This window comes from Chiloscyllium plagiosum, chromosome 9, assembly GCF_004010195.1.
Source record: "Chiloscyllium plagiosum isolate BGI_BamShark_2017 chromosome 9, ASM401019v2, whole genome shotgun sequence".
Lineage (NCBI taxonomy): Eukaryota > Metazoa > Chordata > Chondrichthyes > Orectolobiformes > Hemiscylliidae > Chiloscyllium > Chiloscyllium plagiosum.
The window spans coordinates 9,466,634-9,478,644 of NC_057718.1; the positions used below are offsets into that span (position 1 = coordinate 9,466,634).

At 44.6% G+C, this 12,011-nt stretch overlaps 1 protein-coding gene across 2 annotated transcripts in view; it reads left to right on the top strand.

Annotated features, from left to right (window-relative positions):
• Positions 1-668: 668 nt before the first annotated feature.
• txlnba (taxilin beta a) overlaps positions 669-12,011 on the top strand; it is a 49,794-nt gene continuing 38,451 nt past the window's right edge. For both annotated transcript variants that reach the window (XM_043695335.1, XM_043695336.1), the window contains exon 1: positions 669-772. The gene's annotated coding sequence lies outside the window, so the exon portion shown is untranslated. The remainder of the gene's footprint in view (positions 773-12,011) is intronic.

Below are 12,011 nucleotides of genomic sequence, written 5' to 3' on the forward strand. Positions count from 1 at the left end.
CCTTGACACATACAGCTTCCTCAGAGCCAGCTCTCAGAGTGAGCAGAGCCTCTGATACTCCTGTTTATAACTGTCAGCCAGGGCTCCCTGATTGGACCAGATTAACCGCCTTAAATCAGGGAACTCATCCTTTATGAGGTCCCCCTGGCTGACCTCATTACAATCATTACAATCGGAGCATACAGGAGCACAGTAGGTCAGTCAATCAACTGGGCTTGCTCTGCCATTCCAGATCATGGCTGAATACTTACTTCAACACCATTTTCTTGCACTGTCACCATCTTCCCTGATGACTGAGCTTCACATGAATGTGGGCATACGTGCATACGTGGATGTGTGCCTCTGTATGTTTGAACATGTACATGCATTAGTATACATATGTGTCAGTGTGTGTGTGTGTATGCATGTGCATATACATGTCAGTATGTATATGTACCTATATTTGTGTATGTGTGTGTGTGTCTGCCTGGATGTGGCAACACCACCATTAGTGCCTGCAACATGACTCTTCGTGTCACTGAAGCACAAGTGAACATTCCAAAATAAAAATAGAGTGCTATGTGTTTTGGCTGGGGGTGGGGCTGTGATTTAGTTGAGTCATTCCAAGGATCCAAGGACTAGGACTAGGATAACCTCACGGGCCCTTCCCCCAGGCTCGCTGTTGGCCTGGTCTATTTTTAGCTAAAATGATTCCAGTCACACAACTGCCTCAGCTGCCCTGTCACTCTAGAAGGTGAGTCTGCCTTCACAACGTTACACTTTCCAGACTGAGGTGAGTTCACATTTAACTTCTCAATCTGTTGTAATAATGCCACTATTTGAAGACAAAGTTAATTTGGTCTCTGACGTTGAGAAGGTATAATCGCTGAAATGGAGAGCATGGGGGAGGTTAGGGTGCTGATTATGTTTTGTTCAGCTGGCTCCTGTTCTGGGGGTATAATGCTAACAACTTAAACTGCATTTATTTATCCTCCTTAATTTTCCTGGGGGTGTGAAATAAAGGCAAAATCATTTGAACAGTCAATAATACAAATTTTACATCAGCGAAAGGCTATCAAACAATGTAATAGAGAACATTTAGGTCCCAGAGGACTGAAGAATAACCAACATTGTTCCTTTGTTTAAGAAGGGCAACGGGAATAATCTGGAACATTATAGGCCGGTGAGCCTGATGTCAGTGGGAGGGAAATTATTGGAGAATCTTCTTAGGGACAATATTTACTCACATTTGGAAAAATATGGATTTCTTGACAATAGGCAGCACGGCTTTGTACAGGGGAGATCATGTCTTACAAACTTGATTGCGTTTTAAGAGGGAGTAACAAAGGTGGTTGATGAGGGCAGAGCAGTGGGTGTTGTCTACATGGACTTTAACAAGGCCTTTGACATGGCAGGCTGGTACAGAAGGTGAAGTCTCATGGGATCCACAGTGAGCTGGTAAAATGGGTTCAGTCCTGATGAATGGTTTCCAGCCCTGTTCCTCCAATACTGTCTGACTTGCTGTGCTTCTCCAACTCCACATTTTACCAACCAAAATGGATACAGAGCTGGCTTAGTCACATAAGCCAGAGGGTAGTGATAGAAGAGTGATTTTTCTGACTGGAGATCTGTGACCAGTGGGTATCAGTATCCGCAGGTATCCATACTAGGACCTCTGTTGTTTGCAATATCTATATGAATGTTCTGGAGGAAAATGTAGGTGGCTTTGTGGATGAGACAAAGATTGGGGGAGCTGCAGATAATGAGGAGGATTGCAGAGGATACAGTAAGATGTAGATAGGCTGGAGACTTGGCAGGAGAAATGACTGATGGAATTTAATCCGGACAAATGTGAGATGATACATTTTGGGAGATCAAATTTAGGAGGAAAGTAAACAGTAAGTGACAGAATCTTTAATAGCATCAACAGACAGAGAGATCTAGGTCCACAGTTCCCTGAAAGTGGCATTGCAAGTGGATAGGGTGGTCAAGAGGGCATATAGCATGCCTTCATCAGTGGCAGCACAGAGTATAAGAATTGGCAAGTTATGTTGCAGCTGTATGGATCCTTAGGTAGGTAACATTTGGAATAATGCTTACACTCTGGTTTCCACAGTACCAGAAGGATATGGAGGCTTTGGAGAGAGCACAGAATAAGGTTTTCTGTATTTTGCCTGGTTTGGGGGGTATTATGAGGAGAGATTGGACAAACTTGATTTGTTTTCACTTGAATGTTAGAGGCTGAGGTATGACCTGATAGAGGTTTACAAAATTATGAGAGGCATGGAGAGAATGGATAGTTACAGTTTTTTTCTGAGGGTAGAAATGTCAATTACAGGGGGACAGAGATTTAAGGTAAAAGGGGGCTACGTTTGAAGGAGATGCAAGAGGCAAATTTTTATCACAGTACGGGGTAAGTGCCTGGAGTGCGCTGCTGGAGGAGGTGGATACAATGGTAATGCTTAAAAGGCACCTTGACAGATACCTGAACAGGCAGGAAATAGAGGGATACAGATTGTGGAGAGGCAAAAGGTTTTTCATTCATGTGTCGGTACAGTTTTGGTGGACCAAAGGGCTTGTTCCTGTGCTGTACAGTTCTTCGTTATGTGTTTATTCATAAAGCATAATTCACCTCGAAGCTAAACCCTTGTTTCAAAGTCACTGGCCCAGTGATTGATCAGGTCTTCGAGAATTCAATTGGTACTTTCCGCTGAGAGACCTTGGAGTGCAGGTTCATAGCTCCTTGAAAGCAGAGTCACAGGTAGATATAATAGTGAAGAAGGCGTTTGGTATGCTTTCCTTTATCGGTCAGAGTATTGAGTACAGGAGTTGGGAGGTCATGTTGTGGCTGTACAGGACATTGGTTAGGCCACTTTTGGAATATTGCGTGCAATTCTGGTCTCCTTCCTATCGAAAGGATGTTGTGAAACTTGAAAGGGTTCAGAAAAGAATTATAAGGATGTTGCCAGGGTTGGAGGATTTGAGCTATAGGGAGAGGCTGAATAGGCTGGGGCTGTTTTCCCTGGAGCGTCAGAGGCTGAGGGGTGACCTCATTGAGCTTTATAAAATCAGGAGGGGCATGGATAGGGTAAATGGGCAAGGTCATTTCCCTGGGGTGGGAGAGTCCAGAACTAGAGGGCATAGTTTTAGGGTGATAGGGGAAAGATATAAAAGGGACCTAAAGGGCAACTTTTTCATGTAGAGGGTGGTACATGTATGGAATGAACTGCCAGAAGAAGTGGTGGAAGCTGATACAATTGCAACATTTAAAAGGCATTTGGATAGATACATGAATAGGAAGTGTTTGTAGGGATATAGGCCAAGTGCTGGCAAATCAGACTAGATTAGGTTGGGATATCTTGTCAGCATGGACGAGCTGGACTGGAGGGTCTGTTTCCGTGCTGTACTTCTCTATGACTCTATGACTCTAAGATGTCACTGTCTCACCAAACAGAGCAAAGCATTAGTTTCCTGTTTATTTTATTGACACAGTTATAGGACAAGTTAAAGCTTTTCTTATTTTAGACAAAAAACAAGATCAAATAAAGTTACAGCACAGGAACAGGCCCTTCAGCCCTCCAAGCCTGCACCAATCCAGATCCTCTATCTAAACCTGTTGCCTATTTTCTAAGGATCAGTATCCCTCTGCTCCCTGCCCATTCATGTATCTGTCTAGGTATATCTTAAATGATGCTATTGTGCCTGCCCCTACCACCTCCGCTGGCAACGCGTTCCATGCACCCACCAACCTCTGCGTAAAGAACTTTCCACATATAATCCAATCAGACTTGGTCATTATGGAGAGTGTCTTGTCACCAGAGCAGCTGGAAAACTGACAGACTTTCCCACATAACTGGGCAGTTCCTTCCTAAACCTAGCCTCACTGTCTCTTTAACCAACGCAGGAGTACACCCCCTGTCATCTTCTCTGAATTCATTGCTTCATTAGTTTCTTTAGCACACAGGATAAACAGAGGACTGTGTAAAGCAGTCTGGGCAGCTACATGTTCACTTGCATATCTCTTTGAAGATATTTATGACTTTAATGCCAAAGTCTAAGGCCTTCATAGCCACTACTGTTTACGTAAATACAAACCGAAAGAACTGCAGATGCTGTAAATCAGAAACAAAAACAGAAGTAGTTGTAAAAGCTCAGCAGGTCTGGCAGCATCTGTGAAGAGAAATCAGAATTAATGTTTCGGGTCTGGTGACCCTTCCTCAGAACTGATGGTAGCAAGGACAATGTCAGTTTTAATGCACAAGATAGGATGGGTGGGCGGAAGGGTGGGGGGGTAAGGAATAAACGATAGGTGGGAATAGAGCCCAAAGGGAGAGAAGAACCCAGCTGGACAGAAAAAGGATAATGATCCGGCTGGGAGGGTGAATAGCTGTTAATGGAGACTGTTCGTGGCTAACAGTGGGTGGTGTGTAATGGTAGACTGTGTGATAGCAAGATCTGGTGTGTGAGGGTAGGGGGCTAAGACATGGGGGAGTTCAGGCCCTAAAATGATTGAACTTGATATTGAGTCCAGAGGGCTGCAGGGTTCCTAGGCAGTAAATGAGGTGCTGTCCTTCCAGCTTGCCCTGAGCTTAGCTCGGGCACTGCAGCGAGCCTGAGACAGAGATGTTGGCCAGGGAACAGGGTGATGTGTTAAAGTGGCAGGCAACCACAAGGTCAGGGTCTTTTTTTGCAGGCAGGATGTGGATGTTCTGCAAAGAGGTCATCCAGTCTACGGCTTCATTTCCCCAAAGTAGTAGGAGACAACATTGTGAGCAGCGAATGCAGTAGATCAGATTGTGAGAAATGTGGGTAAAGTGCTGCTTCACTATTGTTACCTCCATCTCAACAGCTGCCAAACACCCTTGACTGGCCTTGCATACTTCTTCCTGTAGAACCTGATCTACTTAGCCTGATCCCCATAGCCCATGTTATAACTTGCACCAAATTTCACGGATCCATTGGGCTCCGCCGTTCCCACCCTAACCCCGGCACGTTGACTCATCAGAGACTCAATTTTAAAATTCCAATCTAATCATCAGCCACCAGAAGAATAATAATTGCTGAACTATCTTGATTCGGAGGTGCCGGTGTCAGACTGGGATGTACAAAGTTACAAATCACACAACACCAGGTTATAGTCCAAATAAATCTGTTGGACTATAACTTGGTGTTGTGCGATTTTGAACTATCAATAGCCACAGTAACAATCGATTTAGCATAACCATTCGATTTCATAAAGCGGTTTATTTATACTTGCTGGAATTGATGGATGCAGGAAACTGCAAACGTAAGGAATACGTCCAGGTTTTTCAGATTCTTTGAATTAGCCAGAGAGTTGTAGTTCCACTTCACTTTCTCCAATGGCAATGCCAATCAGAGTTGACATACCCATTGATCACCATTTTTTTCTCTTTGGCATAAATTATTGAGAATGTTTGAAACGGTTGGATGGGTATATGAATAGGAAGGGTTTGGAGGGATATGGGCCGGGTGCTGGCAGGTGGGACTAGATTGGGTTGGGATATCTGGTCGGCATGGACCGGTTGGACCGAAGGGTCTGTTTCCATGCTGTACATCTCTATGACTCTATGACTCTATTGCATTCTCGCATTCATACAAGATGAAAAGTTGCAGAGATTCTTTGTTTTTCACAATAATTTCATTTTTCATGTCTCTCCCTGCTTGGGCTAATTCCTAATCAAATATATAATCTCCTCAGGCGCTGCCATCCTCTGAAATCTTTGTAATCATTTAACCCTTGGGCAACCCCACGTTTCGCTACCACACCTTCAGTCACCTAGATCCTAAAGCCCAAAATCCTCTTGCACATCTCTCCATTTGTCCGGGTTACTTTCCAATATTGGCGAGGCCATGTTTGGAATACTGCGCTCATTTCTTTCCTTTCTGCCATAGGAAAGATGCTGTTAATCTTGAAAGAGTTCAGTAAAAATTTACAAGGATGTTACCAGGTTTGGAGGGTTTGAGCTATCGGGTGAGACTGAATCGGCTGGGGCTGTTTTCCCTGGAGCATCAGAGAATGAGGAATAACCTTATAGAGGTTTATAAAATTATGATAGGGTAAATAGCTAAGGTTTTTTTCCCCAGGGTAGGGGAGTCCAAAACTAGAAGCCATAGGTTTAGGGTGAGAGGGGAAAGATTTAAAACAGACCTAAGGGGCAACCTTTTCACGCAGAGGGTGGTACGTGCATGGAATGAGCTGCTAGAGGAAGTGGCGGAGGCTAGTATAATGACAAACATTTAAAAGTCATCTGGATGGGTGTATGAATAGGAAGGGTTTAGAGGGATATGGCTCAAATGTTGGCAAATGGGACTAGATGAGATTGGGATATCTGGTCGGTATGGACAAGTTGGACCGAAGCTTCCGATTCTGTGCTGTACAACTCTATGACTCTGTGACTGTGAGTCTATTAAAATGCTTCCATCATTTTGACGGGGCTGCAGCTGACTCAGAGACGAGAGCGTCACCGAGTGAGCAATGGCTGATGCACAAGCGACCGAGCTAGGAACTGTGCGGATCTTGGTGGGCTGAAGGGAGGAGGAGGATGGAAATTACAGAAGCAGGGGCAAAGAGGTGTGTGGGGGGGGGGGGAGGGGCATATTATAAGTGACAGTTGCAGCTGCCCCTAGCAAAATCTCAGTGGCTAGAGGGTTCCTATCGCTACAAATCACCTGAGATCCAACACCAAATGCAGCTTCAGTTCTAGGTGTTCATTTCTAATGTGCCATTCATTTTGGCATCAAAATAATCTTGTATTTAAAATGTTGTTGTGCAAGATTTTACACCAATGTTGGTAAAACTAGGGTGTCCACCATCATCTGAGGCATATCTCTATCCACCCGAGAAACTACCTGAAAGACAGAGGGAAAGAGGTTAAGTCATCTTCTGAACAAAATACGTTGGTGGAATTTATGAGGCAATTTTATTCTGGTTTTATTTTGTAATTCCTTTGTCGTCTCCTCTGGTAGTCATGGAGACAGCAACTTTTCCAAATGAATCATTTGCCTTTGAAGGATGGAAAGGAATGTGCATTTATAAAGCCCCAAATCTGTCAGATCCCTCAGGAACATTCCAAAGCACTTCATGTGGATATGGAATCACAAACCCATACAGCAGACAGGGAGGCCATTTGGTCTATCGTAGCTATGCCAGCCCTTTCTCGCAACTCCACTCTTTCTCCACAGCCTGTCAAATATTTATCCAATCCTTTTTTGAAAGTTACGATCGTGGCTGGTTCTGTCAAGCATTCAAACAGCCTGCTCTTGATCACCAGCATTCATCTGCAATAGTGTTCCTTCATGTTGCCTCAAACGTATCCAGATCAAATTTGCTGTTCATCTTGGAGATCACAGCAGGTCAGGCAGCATCCATGGAGAGAGAGCAAGCTAACGTTTCAAGTCTGGATGACTCTTCAGCAGAGCTTCAGCTTGCTCTCGCCCCATGGAGGCTGCCTGATCTCCAGCATTTGTTGCTTCCAGTACAGAGTCCAGCATCTGTAGTAATTTGTTCCTATTTATCTGGCCTGCTCAAAGGAGAACAATGCCAGCCGATCAAGTCTCCAAACGTAACTGCAGACCCTCACCCCCGTACTGGCCTTGCAAAGCACCCTCACACTTTCTCTTCTCTGAAGCCTTGACGTTCTGACCCAGAGTGACCACAATGTTTCAGTATCACGGTCCAGTCCCTAATCTGACTCACTTATGCATGCTGAGGTTGCTTTGCCCTGGATGGTATTGAGCTTCTTGAGTGTGGTTGGAGCTGCACCTATCAGGCAAGTGGGGAGCATTCCATCACACTCCTGACTTGTGTCTTATAGAGGTGGACAGACGTGGAGGAGTCAAAGTGTGAATTACTTGCTGCGGGATTCCTAGCCTCTCTTGTAGCCACAGTATTTATATGACTGTTTCAGACTGCTTTCTGATCAGCTGCAACCCCCAAAATGCTGATGGTGGGAGATTTAGCAATGGTTATATTATTGAATGTCAAGGGACAATGGTTAGATTCTCTCTTGTCAGAGAAGGTCATTGGCACTTGTGTGTAATGGATGTTATTTGCTACCTGTCAATTCTAGCCTGGATAATGCCATTGCCTCTGCCAATGCCACAATGAACCCAAACCGCATATTGGAGGAACAACACCGCATCTTCCGCCTGGGCTGCCTACAACCCAGAGGACTCAACATAGAGTTGTCCAATTTCAAATAACCTCCTTTCCCTTCCCCCAACTCTCTTACCAGTCCCTCCCCCTCCCCTGCCCTTTCACTCCTCCCAGTCACCTACTAGATTTATTCCTCCTATTGACCAACCAGGTCATACCCTCTGCCTGAGTTCACCTATCCCCACTTCACCATCCTGCTCCCGCCGCCCCCTTTATCTGCAGCTCGCCCACACTCACACCCAGTCCTGAAGAAGGGTTAGACCACTGACTTCTGCACCTCCTGATGCTGCCTGACTTGCTGTGTTCTTCCAGCCTCCTGCCTGTCTACTTTGGATTCTAGCATCTGCAGTTTTTTTTTGTATCTAAGCCTGGATATTGTCCAGATCTTGATGCATTTGAACAGTCACGAATGGTGCTGAACATTGTGCAATCATTGGTGGACATCCCAGTTGTAATGGAAGGAAGGTCATTGATGAAGCAGCTGAAGATGGTTGAGCCAAGGAGCCACACTGAGGAAGTCCTCAGGTTACGTGCTAAGACTGAGATGAATGAACTCCAATCTTCCTTTCTGTAAGTTATGCCTTAAACCAGTGGAGAGGTTTCCATCACCATTGCATTCAAAGTCCTTTGTTGTCTCATTTTTTTTAGAATTAGTATGCCCACAGTGTAAAAACAGGCCCTTTAGCCTAACAAATCCACACTGACCCTCTGAAGAGTAATCTCCCCTATATTTACCCCTGACTAATAACCTACACGATGGGTAATTTAGCATGGCCAATTCACCTATCCTGCACATCTTTGGATTGTGAGAGCACCTGGAGGAAACCGACACAGACACGGGGAGAATGTGCAAACTCCACACAGACGGTTGCCCGAGGCTGGAATCGAACCTGGATCCCTCGTGCTGGGAGGCAGCAGTGCTAACCACTTGATTAAATGTTGTCTTTGATGTAGAGGGTGTGATTCTCGCGTGATCTCCGGAGTTTAGTGTTTGTTTCCATATGAACTTATGAAACAAATTAGTTGTAGAAAGTAGGCCATTCAGCCCCTCACACATGCACTACCATTCAGGTCATTCTGGTATAACGCACATTCCGTCAACACAAATTGGCTGTGACGCGATTGGTGAATTGCGGACACTGTTTGAAGAATGTGAACTTTCCACTGAGCAAGTATTAGCGATCTTCTACAATGCAATCTTCTACAATGTGATTTTCCATAGCGTGAGGTTGCAGAGGAATTGTTGTGTCATATCAGATCGCTCTGTAAGATCATGGCTGATCTAATTCGAATCTCAAGCCTACATTTTCACCCACCCGGATGACCTCTCACCTCTCTGCTAATCAAAATTCTATCCACCCCTGACACAAAAAAATCGAACGACTTTTCTTTCACCACCTTTCAGGAAGAGAAACCCAGAGACTCACAACCCTCTGAGGGAATGAAAGCTCACCTCCTCTCTGTTTTAAGTGGATGGCCCATGATCAGTGAACCCTAGTTCTACTTTCTCACTTAATGGGAACCACACTCTATACTTGCCCTGTCAGGACCCCTCAGGATCTTACATGTTTCAAATAGCAACCTCTTAACTTCTAAAGGTCAGTGAATACAAGCCTATCCTGTTCAACCTTTCCTCATAAGGACTTGAGATCTAGTGAGCTTGCGTGATGTACACTTTAGCTGTACAAGATTTTATTATATTTTGAAGGTGGATACTTTTTGAGACAATGTGGCAGCGGGAGTCTTTGAGCTCATCATCGGTGGTCCCTCACAGACAAGGATGTCTCTCTCCCACTCGCAGGGTGAATCTGTAGGTGGTTGTACAGACCATTGAGGCTACTGCAGACTCTGTTACACTTGGGGCAGCAGATGGTAATGGGAAGGGATGGCTGGGGGTCAGCACGCTCCTTACACTGTTTGTGCCTGGCTTCCACCTTTTCCCACCAGCAATTCTCGAGATGCTCGACACCTTCCCGGATGCCCCTCCCCCACTTTGGACAGTCTCGGGCCAGTGATTTCCAGGTGTCTGTGGGAATGCTGCACTTCACCTGTGGGGTCTTGGGGGCATCCCTGAAGCAATTCCTTATTTCACCTAGGGTTCTCCTGCTCTTTCGGAGCTGGGGGTAGAGCACTGGCTTGGGGAATCTTGTGTCCATCACAGCCAATCAAGGGTGGTCAGTGCCTCGATGCTGGGGATATTGGCCTAGTCAAGGACTCTGGTGTTGGTGCATCTGTCTTCCCAGTGGATTCACAGGCAGCGTTGGTCTTCCTGCTCCAGCACCTTGGAGGTGTCTGCTGTATACAGCCCATGTCTCAGAGCCATATAAGAAGGCAGGAGCCATCACAGCTTTGTAAACCATGGGCTTGGTGTCGGATCTGCTGCTGTTGTCCTCAAACGCAGTCACTTCCAACACCTTTGGACTGCCCTGTCAACCAAAGTTATTGTTGAAAAGATCCCAAATCGCCTCCATTGTGCTAGTGCAGCATTCTTTGAGCTGAGGAAGGCATGCCTAGAGTTTGGTGCGACTGCAATTTGTTACAGACCTGCAATGTACAGAGACATCTAGAAGCATGCACACAATGAGCATTTCTTACCCCTTCTGTCTGTGAGCGAAAAGACAAAAGCCCTCATGACTTTAAAAGAAGAATTCTGATTAAAGAAAAGATCCACCCAACCAGTTATTTGTATCAATGACTCATTGTCACTCATCAGACAATACAGGTCATTCTGCAATAACGCCCTTTCAGTAACACGAATTGGCGGCAATACAATTGACAAATTGGGGGACACTGTTTCTAAAGCATGAACGTTTAAAACATGTGTTGGATGTAACGCGATTACATCGCCAACACTTTAAGTATTGTTTCTAAAGCATGATCTTTCTATAATGTAGGGTTGCACAAGAATGCAATTATCACTTTACAGAAGAATCACCTGCATCTTGTCACCATCACTTTAAAAGGCTAAAAAGCTGAGGGAAATAACTCTCCATGCTTGTGGTCTGGGCTTACGATCTATAGAATTTGTTTCCACTCTCCACACTTTTTCCACCCATAACATTTGTGTCAAACCTTCTGCTTTTCTCTAACTTATTCATGAACAAATTTTTGAGTATTTGAGGTTTTAAAGGAGTGAAGCCTAAATTAGTAATCTGAATTTTTTTGTCATTTGTTAAACAATAAGTTGAAAATCACACACCAGGTTGTAGTGCAACAGGTTTATTTGAAACCAACAACTGAAACCAACATGCTCATTCTAAAAGATGAGAGACTTAACAAACAATCCAGGTCTTTTTCAATATCTAGTTTCAGTTATGTCACACTGTAAACTTTTGCTATAAATTCTGTGTCTTATGATCTTCTCTTCCACAACCACCTGATGAAGGAGCAGTGCTCTGAAAGCTAGTGCTTCTAAATAAACCTGTTAGACTATAACCTGGTGTTGTGTGATTTTTAACTTTGTACATCCCAGTCCAACACTGGCACCTCCAAGTTCAAGATTAAGTTTACAATAAATAGAATAATGTTCTATTCATGATGAAACACGGTGTGACTTACTTTTATCTTGAATAGCAATCCACTTAGAACCTCAAAAATATGGAAGTAGGCACGGTGGCACAGTGGTTAGTACTGTTGCCTCACAGCGCCAGAGACCTGGGTTCAATTCCTGCCTCAGGTGACCAGTGGAGTGCCACAAGGTTCGGTGCTGGGCCCCCTATGTTTTGTCATTTACATAAATGATTTGGATGCGAGCATAAGAGGTACAGTTAGTAAGTTTGCAGATGACACCAAAATTGGAGGTGTAGTGGACAGCGAAGAGGGTTACCTCAGATTAAAACAGGATCTGGACCAGATG